Genomic DNA, 18,812 nt, shown 5'->3' with positions numbered 1-18,812 from the left:
TCTAGACCAGTGATTCACAACCTTCCTAGTGCTTTGGCCTTTTATGTAGTTCCTCACATTGTGGTGCCCCCCACCATAAAATTATTTTTATTGCTACTTCATAACTGTAATTTTGCTACTACTATGAATCATAATGTAAATACCTGTGTTTTCTTATGATCTTAGGTGATCCATGTGAAAATGTCATTTGACCCCCCCCAATAGGGGTTAAAACCCACAGGTTGAGAAACACTGGTGTAGTGGCTGCTAATTTGAAAGTCAAACTACCCAACTTAAGTGTCATTGCTCATGTATAGGAAAATGAGCATCAGAAGGAGTGCTAAAAAAGTAAATTTAAAGAATGTATCGTTAACACTAACAGATTTCAACAGTGTTTTGATGATGCTTAACACCTTCCCTGTGCTCAAGGTATGCTGGGCTATCTTATCTATCTCCGTTGCACACCCTGTTTGGAGAACATGTGGGAAATTTAGCTAGAAGACAAGATAAAGACTTTTCACGATTATTAACAATCGTGGTAAACAATGCTGGTAAAAGTGTGTTCCTTAAAGACCATTCTGGTAATGCCACAGATGGAAATGGAGATGTGTTTAAAATGAGAAGAAAGTGCACTTTGCTATACAATAATAATGGACTCGCCCAGTTCTATTGGGAAGTACAATGTTTGAGTGCTGGACACAGGCATTTAGCTGAGGGTATTTCTAAGAAAAGTGTTGAAAGAGACTCTTGACTCCTTTGGATTGCTCATAGAAAAACACAAGAAAGGAGAAACGAGAGGAAGTTAAACAAGAGGAAGTAGAACCTGAAGGTTTTGATTTTGTTTTTTTAGCTTAGCTATATTGCAACGATGAAAAAGCTTGCTCTCATCAGAGTTGTAGCAATGTTGCTCAAAGGGACTTGAAAGAACTTCAGTAAGGGTGGAACCAGAGGTGTACTTACTTAAGCCCTCAGGAATAGCAGAAATTTCAGTTAAAGGGACCAGGGCTGGAATGAGATGGAGGAAGATGGTAGAACCTCTGTATTTGACTATTGCATGCATTACTCCTTAAGGCATGGAAGAATGGCCCTAAACAAATTGCAGAGACCATCAGATTAACCTTTAAAATTTTTATTTATTTAAAACAGTTTTTATGTGTATGGGTATTTTGCCTGCTTGCAGTGCCCTAAGAAGATGACATCAGATCTCCTGGAGCTGGAGTTAGTTGAGAGTTGCCATGTGGGTGCTGGAATTATACCTGGTCCTCTGCAAGAGCAGCTGCTAGTGTTCTTAACTGATGAGCCATCTGTCTAACCCTCCCACTAACTTGAGTTTCAGATGCCTGAGGTCTTTGAGGCTGTGAACTTCATTTTTATAATGACTGAGGAATATTCCATTGTGTAAATGTACCACATTTTCTTTATCCATTCTTCTGTTGAGGGACATATAAGTTGGTTCAAATTCTGGCTATTATGAAGAGAACAGCCATGAGCATGTTTAACCAAGTGTCTCTGTTGCCTTCTCTGATTCTTAGGAGGGTGTGTTCGCTGTGTATTGCTTGGTGGGAATTCTTCTAGGATCCTGATATATGTGATCACTGGTGTAAAATGTCTTTATAGCTTTTAGGAGCTGCTCTTAGGAATAGGGATGGGCAAGATCAGAGAGGGCTATGGAAGGGGTCCGTAAGAGTGATGGAAGTTGGGGGTAGAGAGTAAAGAGAGGCAATGGCAGGTATTCAGCCAGAGCTGGGGATGAGCCTGGAGGGTTGGATTTGGAGGAGAGGAGGGACAGTGACAACCTGAAGCTTGACTACCTGTTTTGCCAGCCTACTAGTTTTTCTAGGTTCCCATAGAAAGCCTGCTGGTTGGCAACTGGGATACAGTGATGAATAGAGAGAAGGAAGTTTAAGGGCAATATTTCTGTGATTCACTGGAGTTGGGGGCTGGAGGAAGGAGAGGCCATGACAGGTGGTCCACTACAGAGCTAGGCATGAGTCTGGGGGACTGAATTTGGAAGAAGGGAGGCAGGGGTGAAGGTCTGCAGTTAGTCTACCTCCTTTCCTGGACAGAGAGGCCTGGGGTTTACAGGGAATGCCTGCTCTAGTTGGGGGCTGGAATAAAAAGAGGAGTGGGGGAAGGAGGTTTAAGGGGAAGATCTGTGTCATTGGTGTGATCCACTGTAAATGAGGGTTGGGGGACACAGCGGGGAATCTGCTTGAGATTGGGGCATGTGACTGGGGCAGTGGATTGGAGGAGAGGAAGGAAGGGTAGAGATCTGCAGCTAACCTGCTTCCTTTGATAGGTGCATTTAAACAAATGCTTAGCAGATTCTGGTCCAAAGGGTTCATGGGCCACATGGACAGAAGCAATACTATTTCAACATTTTTTGGTAGGCTTTAAGGTAAACTTCAGGCTGATTGGAAGACAGTCTCTAATTGTCTTAGTCAATGTTCCATTTCTGTGCAGAGACACAATGACCAAGGCAGATCTTATAAAAGAAAACATTTTTGTATTTTTCAAAAAGAAAACTTTTTTTTTGGTTTTTTGAGACAGGGTTTCTCTGTATTGTTTTGGAGGCTGTCCTGGAACTCGTTCTGTAGACTAGGCTGGCCTCGAACTCACAGAGATCTGCCTGCCTCTGACTCCCGAGTGCTGTGACTAAAGGAATGCCCCACCAACACCCAGCAAAGGAAAACTTTTGATTGGGGGATTGCTTATAGTTTCAGAAGTTTAGTCCACTTCCATCATGGCAGGGGGCATGGCAGCATGCAGGCAGGCACTGGGCAAGTAGCTGAGAGCTACATCCTGATCCATAGGTAGAGAAAGAGAGATAGAAAGAGGGAGGGAGGGGGAAAGAGAGAGAGGGAAAGAGAGAGAGAGAGAGAGAGGGAGAGGGAGGGAGGGAGGGAGGGAGGGAGGGAGGAAGGTTTGGTATGGGCTTTTGAAACCTCAAAGCCCATCCCCATGGCACACTTTCTCCAACAAGGCCATGCTTCTTAATTCTTCTAATCCTTTTAAATAGTGACATTCCCTGGTGACTTATTATTCAAACACTTGAGCCTATGAAGGTCATTCTTATTCAAATTATCACACTAACTAAATCTATCTTTATTTCCTTATATTGTATTCTGTGGATTAGTAGTGAGTCCAGGAGAATAACTGTTGATAATTTAAGTCCACTATTGATGGGAGATGTCATTCTGTAAATATGTCTCTCTTATTGGTTGATGCATAAAGCACTGTTGGTCAGTAGGGATGCAAGATAGGTGGGACTAGGAGTCAAAGAGGATTCTGGGAAATGTAGTCAAGAGTAGGGAGTTGCCATGTGATCCTGGGGAAGAGAGGATGCATCAGGATGCCATACTTGGAAAGATAAGTCCTTATAGAAATATATATTAGCAGTCATGGGTTAATACTTTGTCGCACCTGCTGTGCTGCCTGCATCCGAGAATGTAGCAAGGTGGTCGGGATAGATGACACAGAGACTGGTCGGTTGCTTTAAGAAAACTTTATGCTTCCCAAGTCAGCTTAGGAGGAGACTCCAAGTCCGCTTTTGAGAAAGCTCTCAGGAGAAGTCTCTCTAAGAAAAAGGAGCTTCCCTTTTTAAGGACTTCTGCCATTCATCTACATACCATTCTTTCCAGCCTTCTCACCCTCCTGGCTGGTGGTTTAATCTCCGGCCCCAGAATCGGGGAGACACCACAGGGGGGACAGGAAGAGGCATCTAGCCGTAGGGGGTGTGAAAGGCATGGTATTTCAATGAGCAAGCCCTTATCTGAGCCCTATCAAGAGCTTTAAAGCACTGAATTGTTTTCAGTAAACATTACATAGATGCCTGCTCCCAGGCCAAAGGGGAAGTGGGTTTCTGCTCAAGGTCTGGTGTCCCCACAATTCACCCCTTTTTATTTTTAAATGAGGCACTCCTGTCTTAGGTCAAGTAGGGTCACCCTCCCTGGCCTGTCTTTGGGGGACCTTGAACCCCTGTCTTAGGTGGGAGTGGGTCTTTCCCACAGGTTGTCCTTCAAAAGAGCGCCCCAACCTTAAAATCATTTGTAATAAGGCTTTATGGCTATCGGGATTGCCATGGGCTAAGGCACTTTGAACTCAGCATGAAGCCAGAATGTCTACTGCCACTGTTACCATTCCTAGGACCCCCACTGACATAGCGCCTCTCTGTCACCTGCCCATCCCCCGATCTGGGCCTTAGCATTCTACCACCAGCCTTTCTTTGCAACAAGGGTGATTTCTAGTTACAATTTGACGGTCAAAACAGTGATAAAGTTTACAATCATTTTAAGATCTACTTAGGAAAGCATTAGATAGTGCACTTGCACAGATATATTAGGTAAAATCATTGATGTTACACATGTAGCATTATAAAAAATATGAACAAGAGGCTTGTTGTACTATTTACAGAGTACCAATTTGTTCTTGTGGTGATGTAGTCTAAAATGAGGGACTCCTCCTTCTCGGACCTGGAGGGAAGACCCAGAGGAGGGGTCCAATGTTATCTCGGTGGGACCTCCAATTGTCGCACCTGCTGTGCGGCCTACATCCGAGAATGTAGCGAGGTGGTCGGGATAGATGACACAGAGACTGGTCGGTTGCTTTAAAAAAAACTTTATGCTTCCCAAGTCAGCTTAGGAGGAGACTCCAAGTCCGCTTTTAAAAAAGCTCTCAGGAGAAGTCTCTCTAAAAAAAAAGGAGTTCCCTTTTTTAAGGACTTCTGCCATTCATCTACATACAATTCTTTCCAGCCTTCTCACCCTCCTGGCTGGTGGTTTAATCTCCGGCCCCAAAATCGGGGAGACACCACAGGGGGGACAGGAAGAGACATCTAGCCGTAGGGGGTGTGAAAGGCATGGTATTTCAGTGAGCAAGCCCTTATCTGAGCCCTATCAAGAGCTTTAAAGCACTAAATTGTTTTCAGTAAACATTACACAGATGCCTACTCCAAGGCCAAAGGGGAAGTGGGTTTCTGCTCAAGGTCTGGTGTCCCCACAATACTTAACATAGAACTAGCCAAAGAGAAGCCCTGGACATTGGCCGACAGCATTGTAACTAATAGAGTCTCTGTGTGTTATTTGGGACTGACACAATACTGGCACCAGGCTGGTGGGAAGAACACTCATTACACACTATAGAACTGTGCATAGATTGTGACCAGTCAGTGGATGGTAATGATGGGTCAGATGTGAGAGGCTGTGCTTCTGAGCTATGTTTGCCTCAGTGTCTCTAGGTGAGCTAATTCATTCATAGAATGGCATAGAACTTTCTTCTTTAATCTTAACTCACTGATGGACTTATGGTGTGACCCTGGAAGAATTAGTTCATAGTGCAAAGTGTCCTTCTAACAATCAACTATAAAATACAAAAGTGAAAAATCAGATAATTTGATCATTATGTAGTGAGAATAATCAATAAGGAAAATTATCAAGACCATCAGTTGTCAAATAAATTTGATATCCTTCAAAGTGAACTGTCACATGCTAATCAACAATGGTTGTTTTCTGAAGTGGTTCCAAATGAGATAATTTAATATGATTTTTCATGGAGTCATACCTCCTGCTGTTTCTGGATGAGGGAAGCTGTGTTTTGGGTTGTATAAATGTATTTAACTAATTTCAGAGCACTTGGAGGTCAAACATTATTAGATGATATTTATTCCACATGAGAGTGACTCATTTAGTTATGGTTAAGCCTGTGGTGTGCAAATGGGACATGCAGAGAAGCCTAAAGTTCCTAATATTTACAAAAATGAGAACAGAGTATTAAGCCAAAGTTAGACTTTAAGTCATCCTAATGAAGACTCTGCACATTTAGTATCAGGAGCCTGACATTTTGGGTGCCTGGAGAGAGTCTTTGCTGCTCCTTCATTCAGTAAATAACCTTAATGGGGAAAGCAGGAATTGCTGATTTGCAGAATAACTCAACTTCGTAAAGTTATTCCAAGAAGAACTTAATTACCCTCAATTCATAAGAGCAATGTAAATCCAACATTCTTTTAACTAGAAAAGTTTATTAGAAATAACATCTATGAGCTAGAGAGATGGTTTAGTGGGTACAAGCACTTCCAACTAAGCCTGATAATCATGTAGGGTAAAAAGACTAGCCAAAGAAACACTTTCTCTGACACTGAAAACAGAGCAGTGAAAGAAACATACCCTAGCCCTGAAACCAGAACCAAAATTTTAAAAAGGGCCTGTGAAACAAACACACTTTGGTCCTGAAACTAGGACCAAAGAAATACACTCTGTCCCCGACAAACTGAGCATGAAAGCAACCAATTCCTCAGCGGGAAAACCAGCCAATCCCTGAGCACTAAACCAATCAACTCCTGAGCATGAAATCCAGCTAGTCTCTGAGCTTGTGCAAGCTCAATGATTGAATCTAACCAATTCCCATCCCGAAAATCTTCACCCAGGAAAAACTCCACCTCTAGGAAGTCCTATATAAGCCTTGTGCCTGCTCAATTGGGAGTTGTCCTTCCCACCCTTGCATAGGAAGTCCTTCTCCTGGATTCCTCCCACCCAATAAATCTCTTGAATGAGTTTTGGGTAAAGAACTTTTTATGCTGGAGTGGAGGAGAGAAACAACAACATCTCTGCTGATAAACTCCCTTAGTGGAGTGGAGGAGAGAAGCAATGGACATCTCTGCTGGGAGACTCTCTTAGCAGAATGGAGCCTAGCTGAGCTGTAATGCTTCTCTCACAGGAAGTCAGGATTGCTGAATCCTGTGGGGAGACCATCCCCCACCAGAACATAGCTATAGGTATAACATGACTTTCTTTATATCCACAGCTGTAGGTATCCAGGATACCTTCCCTCACAGCTATAGTTATAGCCTGACTCCCAACAGTCAGGATACCTTTCCCTTCAGAGCTGTAACACTTGCAGACCTGAATTTTACCCCTGCAAATAACAGGATGGAAAGAAGAGGACCAATTCTCACAAGTTGTCGTTTGACTTCCACATGAGTGCCGTGACATACACAGACATATACATATATATATACACACACACATATGCATAATACATAAATAAATATGAAAATAAATATGTGAAAAATAAATGTATGAGTAGTCAGAATGACCACGCCTCTCTGATCCCAAAACATACTGTAAAACTACCAATATTGAAACAATCCAGTTGACTGGTAGTGGTGCATGCCTTTAACTCCAGCACTTGGGAGACAGAGGCAGGTGAATCTCTGTGAGTTCAAAGTCAGCCTGATCTACAAAGTGAGTTCCAGGACAACTAGGGCTGTTACACAGAGAAACCTTGCCTCAAAAAATCAAAAGAAAAAAATAATCCAATATTGGTACATTACCAAATGAAAAGTAAGCAAACTAGGTAGAAAGTCTAGAAATATCCCTAAATATATACTATAATTAAGTGGACAAAGGAAGTGGAATTTAATATAGTGAAATTTAATTCATGGTGTAGGTTGATCTTTACAGTTATTTAGACAAAATTAGATTCTTATCTAATGTGTTATGAATACAAAATTTAAATTTAGATATTAGAATAGGAAGGAAAGTATTACCAATGCAAATAAAATTTAAACAAGCCTGGTGTTGATGGCTCATGCCTTTAATCCTAGCACTTGGGAGGTAGAGGCAGGTGGATCTCTGTGAGTTCGAGGCCAGCCTGGTCTAGAGAATGAGTGTCAGGATAGGCTCCAAAGCTATACAGAGAAACCCTGTCTTGAAAAGCCAAAAAATGTAAACAAAAGGGGTAAATTGTATATGTATGTGTGTGTCTGTTTGTGAATGTATACATGTGCATATGCGTTTATGTCTGCATACATATGTATGTGTGCATGCATGTGTGTGAATATGTATGTATGGCTTATGTGGAGATATTTGCTAAATAAAAAGAAGTCAAAATAGCCAGTAAAAACAGGGTAAACATGAAAAAATAAGACAGGAAAATTCATCATAAAAGAAATGTAAATAATACTCCTTAAACATTAATATACAACCTTATTTGTAATAAGGGAAATAAAATTAAGGTTTTGATGTCTCATCACTTATTAATTTTTAATTTAGCTACAACATTTGTAATAATGTTACAGGAAACCATAGAAGTTTCTCGTGGTTTTTTACCAAAATATAATTTGGTAAAGCCTTCATGGAGAATAATTTATCAATTCCTTTTGTCCCATAATATGCTTTTACCTTTGAACCATGTAAGTACTTGATCTTATATAATTGTTATGTCTAGATGGAACATGGTGTTCAGTCATGCAAATGGTGCTTAATCCTAGATATTTTCTGTGATGCAGTCTTTCACAGCTCTCATTACCTGACCCATTCATTATTATTTATCCTTTCAAAAATATATAATACTTTGATCATAGCCCTCACTAGTCTCTTACATCTCCCACTAAACCCCTTCTTTTTTCCAATGTTTCCTTTCTAATTTCATGTCTTTTTGTGACTTTCAACATTTAATTATGGATGCTTAATGAGTGTGGATGTATGTGGTAGTATTTGCACAAGGAAAATTTACCCGAGGCTACATCATTGAGGATTATGACTCCCCATACCCAGCAATACAGACTGCAACTCATTAGGGAGGGCTAGGGCCCCATGAGATCTTCCCCATCTGTAATGGAATGTTGGTGGATCCAGTCTTGAGCAGGTAACCAAGGCTGCTGTGAGGTTACGGATTCACTAGCTGAGTCATGTCTAGAAGACAGTGTTTTATAGCATCCCTTCCTGTCCTCTGGCTTTGACATCCTTTCTGTCCCTGTTCTGTGGTGTTCTCTGAACCTTGGAGGGAGTTTGTTGATGCTCATTTTAGGACTGAGCACTTCTCAGTCACTTATTCTCTACACTGTGACCAATTTTGTGTCTCTGTATGCTACCACCCACTGAAGATGGAAGCTTGACTCATAGAAAGCAGCACTAATCTATAGATATAAACATAAACATGCAGAAGACAGATAGACAACATGTCAGTTTAACAAACCAATAGTAGTAGATTCTTCCACTAAGATCTATGGCCTCCCCAGTCATGTTGACAATAACAGGCATGAATTCTCTCCTGTACAAGTTTTATATCTAATCAGAAAGTGGTTGCTTACCCCCATAACAGTCATGCTACTTACACCAATGTACATCTTGCTCGATAGTTCAATATTATAGCTCTCAGGGTTCATAGCAGGCTAAGACAGTTGATGACTTTTCTTTCCTAACAACCTGCATGGTGCCTTCTGGTGCTATGAAACTTAGCCAGTAGTGTGGCAGCTTCAAGCTTAGTTCCAGCTTGATTTCTACATGTTATAGAACCAGAATGTATGGTGTATTTCATAATAGGATCTTATAGATTAATCTTGTTGGAAACCTAAAGCAACGATAATAGCCTATATTATTTTGGGGTCCTCTGGTGGCTTCTTGACCAATAACTCATGAGGAGATATACTTTATCTGGTACTAGGAGTTTAATTTCTTGGGTACTTCCCTTAAATCACTTTTATAAAATTATGTTTTCTTTTTCAGTTTTGTTTCTGTATGGCTTTGCATATACCTTGGTTGGTCCACTGTTTTGAAGATAGAGTTTCAAATGTGGATCTGTTTGGTTATTTGCAGTGGATCTTAATGACCTTGGACAAAGAAATCTGAAGCTGATAGCTAATGATGGTCTTCATCAGTAAAAAGAATCTCTTGTTTTTCTAAATTCATCTAAATTAGCGTCTAGCTTTTTGACATTGTGACACGACACTGTCATCTGCAGAAGCATTGTGTCAAATTTCTAGCCATTGTGGGAGAGGCATATGGCTCATGGGCTGCATTCGACCATCCTGATTTCACTTAGTTGTCTTGGCCATTATATTTCTTTCACAAATTAACATTTTCATTATGCTTTTTAAAAATTCTTGCCTCTATCCTTTACCCGTCCCATCTACTGTTTTCCTTTATGTAACACTTACCTTCAGGGAAAAAAGCAGCTATTTTGGACTTTGTTATAATTTTTCTTTTCAAGTAGATTTCCATTTGTTGTGTTTGTTTTGTTCTTACTGGAGACAGCAGAGGTCTGCTCAGAGCAGCTTAGCATAGCCATCTGTGTGTACGGAAAAGCAGAGACAATTAAAACCTGTTGACAACTTAGGGCAAAGCTGTGGGCCTCATGTTCTGTAATTTTATGTGAAAAGCTGAGGAACAATCAGTTCAAGCTGGTTCTTCAAAGAGGCACAGGCTGGAGCATGAGTTTGGCAGCTCAGCATCTCTGCACCATAGCAAAGGGGTATCTCAGTCCAAGGAATTCAGAGACGCACTCTAGGAGCCCAGAAAACAAACACAGAAGGTGTCAGGAAGAAAGGATGGAGGCTGCTGCTGTCTTCCACAACTTCTCTCTTTAACATGTAGGCATGCTCCTATCCTGCTGTTCAGTGTGTTTTTATATCAGGCACTGGAAGAGCCCGTTCTGACAATTGTTGTATGACCTGTCAGCACACAAGTACCAGGTGGCTTAGATGCTGGGGCTTGTAGGAAGACTTTGCTCTCTGCTTCTCAGACTTGGGCTTCAGTCTTAACTCCCCCGTCGCTCAGCTAGGCTACCATCGGTGACTGTCTTTCCTTACTTTTAAAGCAGAGAAAACAATGTCTGCCTTGCAGGGTTGTTGTGATGACTGGAGGAAGTGAATACGACTCTCCTATCCTTCTTATTTTGTCTCCACGTTACCTTCCACTTCCTGTTATGTGGCTTCTATAGCTGTCCTTCTCTGACATTGCTACAGTCAAACTATACCGTCGGGTACACAGAATTGTGTCTCAGTCAGGACAAGCTACTTCAGTGCAGTGCTATAGTGCCATCTCAGCTGCTTGGATTCCAAGAACCACAGTCTTCCTTCCTTCCGCTTCTTATCTGGCTCTTGCGTCTTCACTTCCACACCCCTACTCTGAAATTGCTGTACTGAGTTTCTGTCCTGAGTCCTTTTCTTCTTCTATGTTCCCTGGCCATGTGGTTTCATTCATATTTATGATGTCACTTATCATTTATGTATTGGGGTATCCACTACATGATTTGGGTTTAAACATCATCTGACTGAGTCTCTAGATGGTGAAGCTTGGGCACTGAACATCCTCGTAAGAGCTCCAGAGGTCATGTGTACCATGTTCTTCAAGTCTCTGTCCTGGCCTCTCTTTCCACTCTCTTGGTTGGTCATGGAGTGATGGGTGAGTAGATGAGGGATGGATAACCACTTTGGCATGGCATGCATTGATTTATCCTGGCGTTTGGTGGATTCTGTCTGCTGAGCCAAGGTTACATTTGGCAAGTTGTATGTTAAGCATATACAGGGACAAATTCTTGTCTCTGCAGTGGCCTCTTATGAAGGATACAATGTAGTGTTGTCCTGGGGTAGCTACTTCTCTGGGATCTTGTTGATGAAGGGGGCTCTCATCCAAATTAGAAATACTTTGCTTGGCTCTCCTCGGTGATTAATTCCTCAGGACTTCAGGGTCCAAGAAGTAGAAAAGATTCGATTGTAAATATCTGGTGATAAAGGTTGTAGTAGCCTAGAGATGCTAGACAGCAATGCATTTACAAACACAAGCTACACAGAACCTTTGCATCTTCCTGGAGAGGAAGTGAGGCTCTTCAGGAACATGACCAGTGAAAGATGGGGCTATGTAAGGAGAAGTTCAGTTCCTGTGATTACCCACAGCTGCCACCCAAAGGCTGATGTGAGTCTTCTGTCAGCAGGTCACTCAGGGAAGCAGGCCCATCTGCTCAGGCTGTGCAAAGAGTATGGCCTTACTCTCATCATCCTAAATATTAAAGGGTTTGGATTTGTTTCCTACATGTGGCATGCTGCAGGGATTCTATTTTTGTCCCTCACTGAGAAAGTCCAGCTCTCTACTTCCCAAGCATATGGTATATTATGCTTCCTGGATGCTTCCTAATTAGATAGGTCATGTAGCTGATCCTGACAAATGACTTGTGAACAGATGTGTCACACCAGTTCTCAATTCTTAATAGCATATCATTGATGGTCCTAGTTCCTCAAGAGCTCCATTTTCCCCCTCTGGTAGGTAGCATCAAGGTTACAAATCAAGGCCATTACAGTCACTTCAACTATATATTGTGAACCCACAATAGAAATTTAGTAGGTGTGAGAAATGAAAATGAAACCATTGTTGTCACAAGCCCCTGGTGTTGTCTGAACTACTTGTTACCATAGTAGAACACAGTTTACCCTCTTTCCCATCCAGTATTTTTTGAATGGCTTAAGCAACTTCTAAAAGATATTTAAGATGCAAATGACTTTGTCTACTATTCTAATAAGAAAACTAGATGCATATTTTTTCCAACCAAGAGGCAAAAAACTCAAAATACTCAGCATCAACAAAGATCTACTTTAGAAAAGTTTTTCCAGGACCATGAAACTTAATGATGAGCATTCTCAAAAACAGAAGAAACCTGTCTGGTGGGAAACCCTGCTAAGGCATCTCCAGCTCCAGGCACTTTTGAGCTGCAGACATATTTTTCAACTGCTATCCACCTCTGCTCTTGGATGTCCCATGTTATCTCAAATTCAACAAGTACAAACCCAAGCTCACAGCTATCAATCCCAGTGTGTTCCTCTTCCTGGGCTCTGCCTCAGTGGCTGTGTCCATGTTCCATCCAGTGGAATTACCCTCGAACTCTTTCTTCATTTTCTCCAACACCTTTAAGTCCTTTGCTCAGATCTTCATTTCCTTATGTCATCTAACACAATCTACACAGCCCACCACAATTTCTTTCCTAGGCAAACACCAAGATTGCATAGGCCTAAGTCTTATCTTCAGTCCTTTGTGTTTTCTTTGCAGCCAGAGTATCTCTGCATGGAGAGCTGATCAACCTCTCCCTCAGGGAAAGCACTTGACTAGTTGCTAGACTTTCAGTTCTGTCCAAATTCCGATTTGGTGCTTTCTGCCATTCCTGATTATTTTTTGACACATGTTTCACATCCAATGACACTGACAGAAATAAGAATTGGAAACACAGAAAACCAATTTTCATCCCAACATCTACCCCATTTATGACCTGATCTGTGAAGGGACCATACCTGCCCAACTACAGTCTCAGATCTCCATGATATTGGACAACAGCAAGGATATCTATCCAAGTGGAGTTTCATGAGGGTACAGTATTGACAGTATACTAGAAGACAGGCCATGAACAAGATGAACAACTTATTGCAATGAACATTTGCAATTAAAGCAGATCAGGCAAAAGGTATTACTGTGAGACACATGACAGCTCCCAAGGCCCCCAAGGAGGGCCTTACCCTCCCTGGGGAATGATGTGGGGATTGGGCTGGGGGTGGGTGTGGGGCTGGTGGAGGGAGAAGGGGGGAGCTAGGATTGACATTTGAAGCATGCATGTTTCTAATTTAAATAAAAACATACATTAAAAAAAGAAAGCCAGTTTTCTTGGCCTCAATCCCTCCTCTCTGTCTAATATTTTTTAAAGACCAGGTCTTGCTGTGTATCCAGACTGACTCTGAATCATAGCCTACTGTTTTAGTCTCCCCAGAACTAGGATCATAAGTATGTGCCAGCATTTTAGGCTGTTCAGCTAAGTCTTATTACTTCCTTGTTCTTAATCCAGGCTTGACATCCTCTGGGAAGCCTTCCTTGAACCACCTTGTAAAGCAGAAATATTAAACTACACAAATTTAGGGATGTCCTATGATATTTATTGAAAGAGAAATCACTTATGTGAAAAGCCAAGAAAGCTGAGAACCGAAGGTCCCTACACTGCTCTCCAGGTCAAAACCAAAACCCAAAGAGAAAAATGTCTCCTCCCCCTAGCTCTATTTACTACCTTCTACATACCCGTGAACACACCCACATGGGAGTGGTCAGCACTTACCGATGAATACGTAAAATTACTCCCTATAACCCAGGAAGGAAGAGTTGCCTCAGTGGGTTCCTTGCACACCGTACTCTACTGCTTCTTCTTGCATTCATTACTCTGCCATCATTGCCCATGACTACTTGTTGTCCATCACTGAAATATTATGTGGCAAGTGTTTTCATAGGCAGTTAGCCACCTGTATCTGGATTCTGTACCTGTGAATTTAAACAAAAAAGCCAACATTATTTTATTTCTAGATAATTTGTGCAAAATATATACAATTTTCTTATTATTCTCTGACCAATAGAGTATACCTACCTACATTGTATCAGAGATTATTGGCAACCTAGAGATGATTTGTGTTGCATACATAGGCAGACACACATAGGTTTTATGTAAGATCTATACCATTATTTAGAAGAGATTTGAGCATCTGCAAATTTTGGTAGCTTTATGGGGTCCTGGAATGCCCACAGATATCAAAGGATTTCTATTTAATTCATGTAATTGTAACAGTTCCTTAAGCTCAATATATTCCTAGTTATGAAGAAGGACTTTGAATAATGGAGAAATAATTGTGTGGTAAAGTCAATAACCATTTTGTGGTGACTAAGATTTGAAGCCATGAGTTTGAATGCCAGGTTCTTCTGCTTAAACACTGCTGCCCTACCCATGACACCACGAATACAGAGGGGTCAGTTCTTTATCCACAGGGCTCAGTGTGCATGACACATAGCAGGAACTAATTAAGTGGGGCTGAGTTAATGGATAAATGAAAGAACTGATGAAAAGCTGCCTGGAAAGTGATAGTGGGCACAGCATAGTGACCACTTTTAAATGTTTGTTAACAATACGAGCAATGAAGCAGGATAAAGGGGGAGGAAACCAAATGGTATCTCTGTACAGGACAGAGAAACATATCAGGGGCCAATTCAGGAAGGGTGCAGTTAAAGCTAAAGGAGGGGACAGTTTCCTGGGGCCTAGACTTGCTGAGCTCAGGGATGTGCCCTTGGTGGATCACGTGTTTGCTCCTCTTTGATAATCTATTGTGTCACAAAAGAGCCTTCTTGGCCAAGTGGTCTTAGGAGGTATCCCAGGGCCCTGTGCATGCTAGGTAAGTGCTCTACTTCTGAGCTACATCCCTGGACCACGCATTTTAGGTGTTGTGTTGATTTATAAGAACTCCTCTGTGTGTTCTGGTTCCCTTTTCCAGCTGCATTCTTCTTGTTTTATGAATCCAATATCTAGACCTTTTTAAATATATTCATTAACTATTTTTAAAATATCTCTTCTAGTTCTGGCAATAGTCTGTTCCCTTGAGATTTGGTACTGTTCATTTCCTGCTGGTAGTTGTCCTCAACTGCCTGGTGACCTGGTTTGTGCATCTACATTGATGAATGGAGGCTGTTTCGTAATCGTAGCTGTCTTGTGTCGGTTTATTTTATATTAGGATGGACAGTATATTTTTTAAAAGGTGCCTCCCATGAATGGGAAGTCAGATCAGAAAATCCTCCCAGATGCTCACAACTGATGAAGTGACAGATTTACTTTGGAAACTTCACCTGGAAAGCAGCCTTAGATAAATGCATTCTGCCTTATCCCCACCAAGAGCCTGATCAGGGAATGCTTTGCTTTGCTTTGAGACCAATATGCACACTGAAACATGCATCCATCTTAGGCAGTTAGGGCATTTGTTTTGGGGAGGAGTCTGCATGCTTCTTGTCCCCCCCCCCAGGAGACAGTCCTATGCCCTCTGTTCTGTGTGGGAGGGCACCGACACTGCTCCCATTCTGCAAAGTGAATGGCTGCCACATACCTGGAGTTGCCTTACTCTTCAACCCCATCATTCTCTGCTGTGTCCCATCCATTGATATGTCCACTAACATACCTCCATCTGATTACATCCTTAAAGAATGTGCCAAAGTCTTCCACATACAAGAGAATTCCCTCTCCAACTTGATCATCATCACAGGTTATTTCTTTTGCACTTCAACATTGTCTTTTGTTGATGGAGTCACTGGCAGATGATGGTAAGCTCCTGTGCCCAGGCTTCCATCTTGACCAGCGCTTCCCATTTCCCAGGTGCTGCTTTCACAAACAATAGAACACCAGATAAAACACGAGCTCTGGTAAAAAAAAAAAGCATAGCTAGGGAGTAGGATTAAATTCTCCTCTTCTTTTTCCTCCTCCTTTTCTTTCCCCTGTCTTTCTTTAATACAGAATTGTAATGGGTAGCCCTGTCTATGACTTTGGGCTTTCTAGACCAATAGAGGCAGAACTTCTTGTCTGTTGCTATAATCCATTTAAAGAAAGAGGAGGGCAGTTGCTCTCTCTCATGTGTGGTTCAGAATCCGACTGCTGGTTCAATTCACCCCCAGGAAGAGGAGGAAGAAAATATGAAGAGAATGAGGAGGAGGAGCTGGAGATGGAGGTCAGATGATAAAGTGCATGCCTGGCATATATAAAGTCTTGGGTTCAATACCAATTCTACAAAAATGAAATAAGAAGGGGAGGAATTGTAGAAAAAACAAAGTGCAGAAGAAAGGGCATAAATGAAAGCAAACAACTGAAAATCATTTAGATAATATCAAGCAGTACAGAGTCTATCTTCAATATTTGTTCTAAGCAGTTGAAAGCAGCCTCCATTATTAACCCCAACTAAAGATCTTGGCCTCTTGGCTGCCCTGTCATGCATCATGTATATTAAATAGGCAGCTTCCAAGAGAAACTTGGCTCTTTTTCCATGGGCATCATGCTCTTGTTAATAGGATTCCTAGCACACAGGGACATATGTCAATTCCATACTCCAGTGTCTATAAGAGAAGTCATACAAAGCATGCCAACATAGGCTCTTGAGAGTATATCAAGGGCCTACTTGCTTAAGACTAAAGAACACAGCTATTATTCTACACCTACAACCCTATTCTCATCAAGATAGCAGGAAATTTAATTCAGGTTTGGGATAGTTACAGAAGACAGATTATGAAAGGAGAACAAGTTTATTGCTTATTAAGAGATGCCCATTGAACAGGAGAAATCACATGGGAACATATTTTAAATGACTTAGGAGTCTGGTTTCTATAGCATCTTCAGTAGAGGATGGGGATCTTTGAGAAAAGACAAGCAAATGGAGGCAGTTTCAGAACTTCAGAGATGGGAAATCAGCTAGGAAAGGGAGAAATGAATGGAGAAAGTAGATTCCTCAGGTACCAAATCTGAGATGATGTAGTTGTCTCCAGTAGTGAAGTTTTTCTATCCCATATCTAAGTCAAAGAGAGTCAGGGATCAACAGGACCATTCCTCAGCTTTATGCTTTCCAGTTGCCTTTGCCACAAGATGTTTCTGCAAATGAGGCATGGTTCGGACAAGTCTTATAGTTTCCTCCAGGTTCCAGTGGAGTTTTTCTCCATCTCTAGGTTCTTACAGAACCATAGCACCCAAATAGTGGAAAGAAACCCTCTTACCCACAATAGGCAGTAGACAGCTTCATTGTCCTCACAGTCTAGTAGGACTTGGCTATGGATGTTCATCTGGGGAGGAATTTCAGGCCTTCTGATCCTGCCCTCCTCTGATGACAATGACATGAGGGCTTCCCCTTCTCAAGAGACGTGTTACCTTCTTCTTTCTATATGTAAAGCACCATCTCTCTCTTTTGAGTTCTAGGGTAAGTTCTTTAACTGGTGGAAACTTCAGAAGCTATAAAACTAACCCTGTAGATAATTTCTATTTTCTGACCTTTCTTAACACAATGAATCCAGAGATGGTTTGCCCGAATGAGGTGGGACACTGAGTGGGAATGGGAGACAGTGGGCAGGAAAAGGAAGAGGGAACATGTCAGAAGGAAAAATATCCATTGATATTTCCAGAATGCTACCACGCCACAGTTAAACCATGAAGGCATATTCAGGGAGCTGTGGTGGTGGTGGTGGGTGGTACAAACTGACCTCTAGACCAGAAAGTGTTTGGGGGCATTGAAGGAGGAGCAGGGAAGACTTTAATGTAAAGAAGAGTTACAAGAGAGTTTCACAAGGCTCTTGGAGAATTTGGGTGCAGAATGAAAGATGAGGTAGATTAATTATTAGCCATATAACCTTTAATAGACTGTCAACAATGGTCCTGGGCCTTTCTCTGGTGATACCGGAGGCTGTCTTAAGATCTCTAAAGGTCTACTCAAGTGGAATATTCTCTGTCCATCAGAGGGTATAGCACCAACATACTCAGAAACCCTCATGGCTATAGAAACCTCAGTGCCAAGCCATTCACACATCATCATGGGGAAGCCTCCAAAGGCTGCCAGTTGATTTCACAGTATTCTAAGGAACTAGATAGTTAATCAGGATACCAGTATGCTTCTATTAGAGTGTATCTGTGATATATAATCACATAAAACCTATAAGGAGGGCTGACAAGGTAGGTAAAAGCACTTGCCAGGCAAGCTTACTGACCTGAGCTCAATCTCTGGAACTCATAATCCAGTAGCCATAATCCTAGCTCTTCTATGGCAAGATGGAAGAAGATGTAGAAAAATTACCCAGAAGCTTGCAGTCCAACTAGTCTTTAGGATAAATCACAACAGACAAAAATAAGAAAGATGTTGCTACAATAAGGTAGAAGGAGAGGATGGATCCCCCAAATCATCTTCCGATCTTCATCTACACCATAGCAGGTCCACATCCCTAACCCCACACTATAGGCACACACATAATAGTAAATAAAAATTATGATTTTAAAATACTATTGATATTTCCTTAAGTAAGGTTATATTTATTTTGCTCAAGAAAGAAGTATGAATAGTTATATATATAATATATAAATATATAAATATATATATTTAATCAATAAGACATTCAAACCACTCATGGATCCATTGAGCAACATACATGGAGCCACCATGAAATAATATTCTTCACTGTTCACACATGCCACCATTGGGGTCTATAGTTACTCACTCCTTCTCTAGATACTGATGAGAAACAAATCACTAG

The 18,812-nt window shown here is 41.5% G+C and overlaps 1 long non-coding RNA gene across 2 annotated transcripts in view; it reads right to left on the bottom strand.

The window, feature by feature from the left end:
- The window catches only part of LOC110340232, a 44,380-nt gene extending 25,799 nt beyond the window's left edge, over window positions 1-18,581 (bottom strand). The window contains exons 1-3 of one of the 2 annotated variants that reach the window (XR_005880861.1): window positions 15,716-18,581; window positions 13,843-14,042; window positions 9,914-10,044 (exon numbers count right to left, since the gene is read on the bottom strand). This is a non-coding gene — a long non-coding RNA (uncharacterized LOC110340232). Of the gene's footprint in view, window positions 1-8,011; window positions 10,045-13,842; window positions 14,043-15,715 lie in introns of those variants that run through there. The other variant, XR_002382021.2, reaches the window with a different exon arrangement.
- Between the last annotated feature and the right edge of the window lie 231 nt (window positions 18,582-18,812).

This window comes from Mesocricetus auratus, unplaced genomic scaffold (genome assembly GCF_017639785.1).
Source record: "Mesocricetus auratus isolate SY011 unplaced genomic scaffold, BCM_Maur_2.0 Super-Scaffold_100013, whole genome shotgun sequence".
Taxonomy (NCBI): Eukaryota; Metazoa; Chordata; class Mammalia; order Rodentia; family Cricetidae; genus Mesocricetus; species Mesocricetus auratus.
Note: the sequence above shows the minus strand (reverse complement) of the source record. Positions and strands in the feature narration are given on the sequence as shown.